The sequence below is a fragment of the Theobroma cacao genome, chromosome 6 (genome assembly GCF_000208745.1).
Source record: "Theobroma cacao cultivar B97-61/B2 chromosome 6, Criollo_cocoa_genome_V2, whole genome shotgun sequence".
Classification (NCBI taxonomy): Eukaryota; Viridiplantae; Streptophyta; class Magnoliopsida; order Malvales; family Malvaceae; genus Theobroma; species Theobroma cacao.
Window position 1 is genome coordinate 1,182,049 of NC_030855.1, and position 8,035 is coordinate 1,190,083.

The following is an 8,035-nucleotide window of genomic DNA, read 5'->3' on the forward strand; positions in this document are numbered from 1 at the left end:
CCTTAGGCCGTACTTATTCAACAATTAGGGACACTTTTGGCATTCTCAAGAAGAAAACCGAGAGCCTCCGATCGAACACTAGCCAATTGATCTTAACATTCATAAGATGACAACTTTTTAATATCAGGAGCAACAATGGAAGGATGGTTAACAGAGTGGCCTTTTTTCATTTTCCCAACACCCTTAACCACATCAGCATAAGTTTTGTGCTGATGCGAGGCCTCAAACTTAGAGCAATTTTGAAAACAGTCAAAAGACATCAAATTCCCAGTAAGAGCAGTCCTATTGTCGATGCTAACCAATTTTATATACATATATATATATATATATATATTTATAATCCACTCACCTGGAAGATGCAGCACCTCAGAAGTGGTGAAGCAGAGTGGAAACTGCTTTGATGCATGCTTCCTGAGCCAATGCGCATTTGACTGAAAGCAATGAAACTTTTAAAGAGAGGTCTTGATCAATTGATAAAAAAATTATTAATAAAAATAATATATAAAAGATATAGTATTTAATTTTTACTGAAGGGTAGTATTATTATTTTTATAATGTCATTTAAGAAACAAAAAGAGGTGGTCAAGGATCTAAACTTTTCTTTAGTTTAATGAAGAAAGGAAAAAAAAAAGAAAGAAATCTCACCCCCAAGAGCTGGTGAAGGAATGCTGGAGCCTCCTTTGATGCTTTCTAAGCAGCCAATGAGCCTTGAATGAAAACAATTAAAGAGACTCATAAATTTATAGCACTGTAGAAAAGTTCTTTTAAAGGCATGAAGCAAGGAATGTCCTTGAAATGAAAAGAAAAGAACAAAATTAAAAGCAAGTAGTCATAAAGATTGATTCTAGACCTTGGTTTTGTATAATCTACAAGGACAAGTAATACATAGTTTCGTCTCATGAAATATGAGTTTAAAGGAATATATCAAGGCTTATGGTGCAGAAAGTGCATGTAAAATATTATTAATTACTCTTATTTTGTTAATTAGTGTTCTAATTAATTAAGAACAATTACTAAAATGTTGTTTTTTACATTTTAAAATAAAAACTTATTTTATTTTAAATGCACTAATTGATTAATTGATAGATTGATGATTTAGGATATATTGAATGAAAATATTACTTTTAAAAATAACCTTACAAGTAATCTTTGCAATGCATATCATATGCATCCACATGTAATTCTATTTTTCCTCGGAGCATCTTTAATTACGAGTGCGTATGCATCCACATCTAATGCCATTCTTCCTTCAAGCAATTGTCTATTAGATTCTCAAGGGAGAAGACAAACCTATTTCATCAACAAATTCAAAGAAGAAACAAACAGGAGTGGGAAAATTTTATTACATGGGAATTTCGTTATTTTTCCAAATTGTCAGAGGCCTTACAACTCTGAGAGGTACAATTTCCAGACCAATTAACTTGGTCCAAGACTCGTGTCTTGGAGTTATGGTGGGCAATGGGAAATCAAGCTCCCTTTGGAATGAAAAGTGGATTGATGACACTCGAAATGAAAGCTTATTGACTGTGGTCACAAGTGAATCAATGGAATTTTTAGAAAACGTTTGTAAGTATCAAGTTTTCTAAATTTTTTTAAGTGAAAATAATTATGAGTTTTGTCAATAGCTTTGGAGAGAATCCTAATATTTATTTTCACAAAGAAAATTATCTCAAAATAATTATTATCTTTTTAAGTTGAAAGAATCTCTCAAGGGTAATAAAAACTATATGATTTGATCATCTATTATTTCTTTTGGTTAAAATAAGATAATTTTATTAATATAAAAAAATCGATACAATTACTAATATCCCAATTAAATAATTATAATGATATAGATAAATAAATGTGGTGTACGATATCGTGAATAATTCGCAAATTGCATCATGATGCATATTTGTTTTCATCATACGAAAGCCAACCAATGATGGATGTTTAAAGAAATTGTAGCTGAAAACTTTCTTGAAAATTTCAAGATCTGAAAATTTTCTAGAATTTCATCAAAATTATTTAAAGTTTAGATTTCTTTCCAATATCAGGGGTTTCATTTAGTCAACAGATAAAAGTGTCATTGGTTTATTTCAAGAGATAATTTTAAGGAAATAAAATAAACTAGTCGCTTAAAATTCTAGAATAATGACAAAAAGTCAAAAAAAAATAATAAAGAATAGAATTGAGAAAAATAAAAAAAACATTATGAAAAAAAAGAAAAAATAGGTTAAAATCAAAGTCCTTTTTTACAAAATATTCAACGAATCCAATAATGGAGCTTCTTCAAGGTAATAAGAAAATAAATTATTTTGTAACATTAATTTAGAACTGTTGAGAAAAAAATTAATTTAAAACTTGATGGCATATTTCATGGGGTAAAATTCAAAAAACTCTCTCAAAATACTTCAAAAAGAAATTTTTGGTCCCTTTTATTTCAAAATAATGTTTTCGGTCCCTTGATTGTTAACACAACAATTAAAAAAATTATTCTCAATACTACATATATATTTTAGAACACAAGAAAAAAAAAACTTTCTGCAACAAGTAAATTATAAAGAATTTGGATTCCATTTGATAAATGATGGAAGCTCAAGTATTTATATTTATTTTCAAAACATAACACTTCTATTATTTTTAATTTTTCGATTTTTGTCTTATTCAAAATGATTGACAACAAGTTCTTTATATAAACTTGCAAGTATCTCTTCCCAAAGACATAACCCTTTCATTAGAACACCTTTTGTTTAGATATCTCTACATTTTGCAAGACATAATCCTTGATAAAAGTATTGTTTCAATAATTACCTTATGAAAGGACAATCATTCATACCATAAGAAATAATTTTTGAACTACAATATGAAAAGATAACATTTCGTATCCAAACTCTTAAGGTGTGGTGTTTTTCAATTGTCTCAACTTTTGGATTTAAAGGTATTTTTTCAATATGTTACTTTTCTAAGAGATATAACCATTCACATTAAAAACCCATTTATAATCTAATAGTTACATTATATGACATAATCTTTTATTTTGAAAATACACTAACATTTTATATCAATAAATATTTCTTTGATTCAAATTTGACGCGTAATATATAATTAGGTGTCAATATTTGAATGAAATGATTAACCAAAAAGGCCAAAAATAATTTTTTTGAAAGACGTAAAATATCCTTTCTTGGGCACTTGTAGATGGTAAAAGCTCTGATCGTGGAATTGCCCACTGATGCCAGAATGTGCCATAAGAAGGCAAACGTGAGTGAGCAGTTGTCCGCCTTTGGCAAGTTCACTACCATGCTCTTTTTATTCACAATGAGCTGCAGCATATGTCAGTAGTTCCACCCACACTTCATTCATCATCTCCCACTTTTCATTGCATCTCCAATTGCCTTGGTTCAGGGGTTTTAAATTTTGCAATTGTTTTGCAAGCATGCACCCCTTGGATGGAACAACGAATTTGGATTGAGCATTTTCCAATTTTTTAATGAGAAAATTGTGAGAAATAACTTTCCTCATAAGCCCAATTCAAAAATATCATTTTTATAATTTTAACTATTTTTGGTTAATTTTTGACATGACTTGATAATAATACATTTTAAATAATTTCAGACAAATTAAAATGATTTCAGTTTTCTCTATCCCACAATCCAGACAAAACTTTTAAAATTAAATTTCAGTTTCTCTTTCTGGTCAAATACTGTTTATCTCACCATCCAAAGCGCAGAGATGACTTCAACCTCTATTTTATTTTGTTTTATTTTTTTGGATGGTGGATCTTAGGGTTCTCAAGGGCGATGAACTGCGATTTTGCTCTTTGCAGACAGCGATTTTGCTCAAGGAGAAGGAACAGCTAAAGCATGTTTGATGGGTTTTATTATGGTTCACGATTTTGTTGTGTCTGGGATTAGGATAATTGTTAAGCATGTTTGCTAAGGATTTTGATTTTTTTTATGAGATTTTGATTTTTTTATGGGATTTTGAGTTGAAATTATATTTTGTAAATGAGGTATATTTTGTTTTTGTATAAGGGGAGTGAGCAAGGCCCTCCTGATAGGGCTATATGTTGTCTTGCTTTGGAGGGTTATGGAGTTTTGTAACCTATCTTTTATGAAATGCATAATTTCATGGCTTAGCAAAAAAAAAGTATGTGTTTTAGGTTCTTGGGTTTATTGGTTTATTCATAGAATCTCAAAGTTGAGGAGTTGAAATTTATTAAAATGGTTTTTAAGTATTGCGAGACTAGTTTTTAGGTATTACGTGACTTAATCATTGTGTGACTAGTTTTTAGACATTACGTGATTGGTTTTAGGCATTACGTGACTAGTTTTTAGACATTACGTGATTGATTTTTAAGCAATATCTAAGTCACACAATGCCTTACTAACTAGTCACGCAATGCTTTATTAACAAGTCACGCCATGCCTATCAACTAGTCACGCAATACCATATCAACCAATCACACAATACTTAAAAACTAGTCATACAATACCCAAAGTCAGTCACGCAATACTTAAAAACTAGTTATACAATGCCCAAAAATCACAAATACTACTGAATTTCATTCAACAAGATCGACAACTTCAAACGACACACCATATTCCATTTAAAAACATAATTATCGAATATGCCTATTTGACAAAGAATGCTCAAAATGTTCAAAGTTTTTCTTCATATATCAAAAATCACTCCAAAATACTTAAAAATACTCAAAACACTCAAAAGTTTTCTTCGTGTATCAAAAACTACTCCAAAATGCTCAAAATGCTTAAACATTTTTCTTTCTGGTAAAAAATACTCCAGAAATGAATAGTCTGGCAAGAAAAACTCAAAGAATATGAGTTGGTTTGAGGCGCAGACCTAAATATACTTGACCCGTTAATAGGTTTCAGATTGAGATGCGAAACCAAATAACTGGGTCAGTTTCATTAAGGGTAATTTTATCCAAATTTTAATTCTTTTGGCTAAAAACAGTTAAAATTATGAGGAGACCTATTGTCAGAAACACTTTATGCATGAGGCCTATTTGAAAAAAGAACCCTTTTTCAATTATATTGCTTCTTTTTAAATCATCACTGCCCCTTTGAAGCAACTCTTGGCAAGCTTTTTCTATTTGTATGTGTTTCTTTCCTTCCAAAAAACAGATGAGCTCCTCACATGCTTTTTTGTATCTTATATAACCAATCCCTTTGGGCATCATATTTGGACACATGACACCAAGGTAAAGTTGTTAGGATTCGACCTCATACTCAAACATGAAAATAATTAATAAATTAAAATTATAATGCAGCGAAAAAATAAAATAATATTTAATCAGAGAAACAGTCGAATCCTACAAGATTAATGTTTGTGTTTTTCATGTAACTTTCAATTTGATTATGAACACTCGTAAGTTTAAAAGTTACATACCTTACTCTAGATATCATAATCAATAGCCAATTAAATCAAAATCCTTACTTCTTCATCTTTAGGATTTGTCAAATCTTTAGCCACCCAAGTGTTTGACCTCTAACAGTAATCCACACAGTGACTAAATAAGACTTTCTCTAAGGTATGATTTTTACTTCTACTAGCAAGTTTTGTTTCTAAAATAAAAAGATCAAAAATTCTTGCCGAATCTTATTTTTTTCAAACAAAGAAAACTATTTTTTTTCTTTTCTTATTTTATGAAACGACTGAGAAGTAGTTTAAGGCTTAGAGTTTTTTTTTTAGTTTACTAATATAACATGTTTATATAGCCAAACTAATTTGTAACCCTAAATACAACAATTGTATTTTAATTTAATTAAGTCTCTGAGAACTTAATTAATTTTTTACTTTATTTTGGTCTGTTTCAATTAAGTCCAACTTAATTAATTATCCTTATTTAATCTCAATCATGTCACTTAATGTGTGTGACCCATTAGACTTCTAACATGTTGGCAATAAATATAAATTATAATCAAATATCAATTTGATAATTAATTTATATTTATAGATTATGAGTGGCATCTAGCAATACATCATGACCACCAAAATATTAGAGAGTCAATTAAAGAATTTGACAAAGCCCTTCAGTGATAAGCCTCTCAGTGTAATACGGTCCTTTCATCAAATATCCCGAATATGTCATTAAGTGTGGCTCGGTGTCTACTTATGACATTCAATATTAGTTCTCATAATTCATGACTAACCTTATAAATTTAGAAAACTAACTTTCCTCAAATTCATCATGCTTTGGCCAAAGACTTTATACAAGTTAATCAAGAATTGAGAACAAGTGAGATACATCCCCTCATATCACTTGGGGTGATGAATCCTCTCTTGACCACTCATTCACTTTCGCATGCTTCATGGCATACCCAAACATACCCTATTTAGGCATCTGGTCACCTCCAAACCCGTAAGGGTGAAATCAAAGTATGTTATTCCCCATACAAAATGACTTGGTGTCTCAAGTCTAAGAACTAGTTGCATGACTATCACATGAGAACATTTTCCATAGGCACTTGAGTTAAATACCAAATGAAGTTCTCATAGCAGGTCATATTCAGTGAACTTGTTCTTTAACAAGCACCTACACGTTATCCTCCAGTATCCCATATATTTCAATCTATGAGATCAATTGTTTACTTTCCAAGTAAGGAGGCTTAACATGTACTAGTCTTTGAACATTGTCAATGCCTTGTCTTGACAATACAATGACCAAGAACAATTTTAAGAACATAGCTTTGATGCATAGTGATCTCATAATTGTAACAACTTTACAATTCTCTTGCAAGGCCTTTATTTTCCATGGGCTTCATCCAATTAGTACTTAATAACTCTTTATTATTGCACTAACATGAAGGAAAACCTCTATCACATATAATTATGTGATTAAATATGCATTAAATGACAGTATATATTCCTTGATCAATCCAATTGGCTCAAAGGCATATACCAACAAAAACATGTACTCTAATAGGCATCTGCTGATTTTGCTGTAGTCAATGACTCTCGATTTCTAAATATCATCATGGTAACAGAGTTGGGTAGCAATGTGCCTAAGAAGAATGCTTTCGTCAAATTCTACATCAATTGTGCTCCATTTAAGAAGCTCAAGGCACTTCATTTCATCAAGCACACAATCACCTTTGTAATTCAATATTTTGACAGAAAGAGGTATGCTTGTCTTTTGCCACTTGCAAATAGCTTTGTAACCTGAATTTGACGGTATCAACAATGCAGTTAAAAAGATCATCAACATCCCCAACTTTCTTTAAAAATTTATAGGTGAGAAAAATTTCTAAAATTTTATCAAAATTATTGAAAGTTTAGATTTCTTTCCAATATCAGGGGTTTTCATGTACCCAAGAGATAAAAGTGTCAAATGTTTATTTCAAGAGATAATTTTAAGGAAACAAAATAAAATAGTTTCTTAAAATTCTAGGATTATAACAAAAAGTCAAAAAAATAGTGATAAAGAATAAAAATAAAAAATTGAATGATTTTGAAAATATATAAATAACCAAACCCATTGAATATTTAATTTTCCAATGGTTTGCAGAACAGCACCTTACATCTTTGCCAAGGAAGGAGGAACTATGGTGTAAGAAATGGTAAACTGAAATAGATTGTTTTTTTAATAGAAATGTGCTCAAATTAAAATACTTTTATTTTAAATATATGAATGTGATGAAATTACAGTGAAAAATTAAAAAAAATGCTTAAAGATAATATAAATTGATTATATACAATTAATATATCTTATCCACCTATAAAGTTTCCAAGTTTTTCTTTTGGAGGGTTTGACACTAGGGAGTTGGAGAAAGTAAAAGCTCTTATCTTGGAATTGTCCACTAATGCCAAAATGTGCCATAAGAAGGCAAACATGAGTAAGTAGTTGTCCGCCACTAGCGAGATGTTGAGCATGCTCTTTCCATCCACAATGACCTGCGGCATATGTCAGTAGTTCCACCCACACTTTATTCATCATATCCCACTTTTCTTTGCGTGCCTGGTTCGGAGGTTTTAAATTTTGCAATTGTTTCGCAGGAATGCACCCTTTGGAGAGAATAACGGGCTTGAT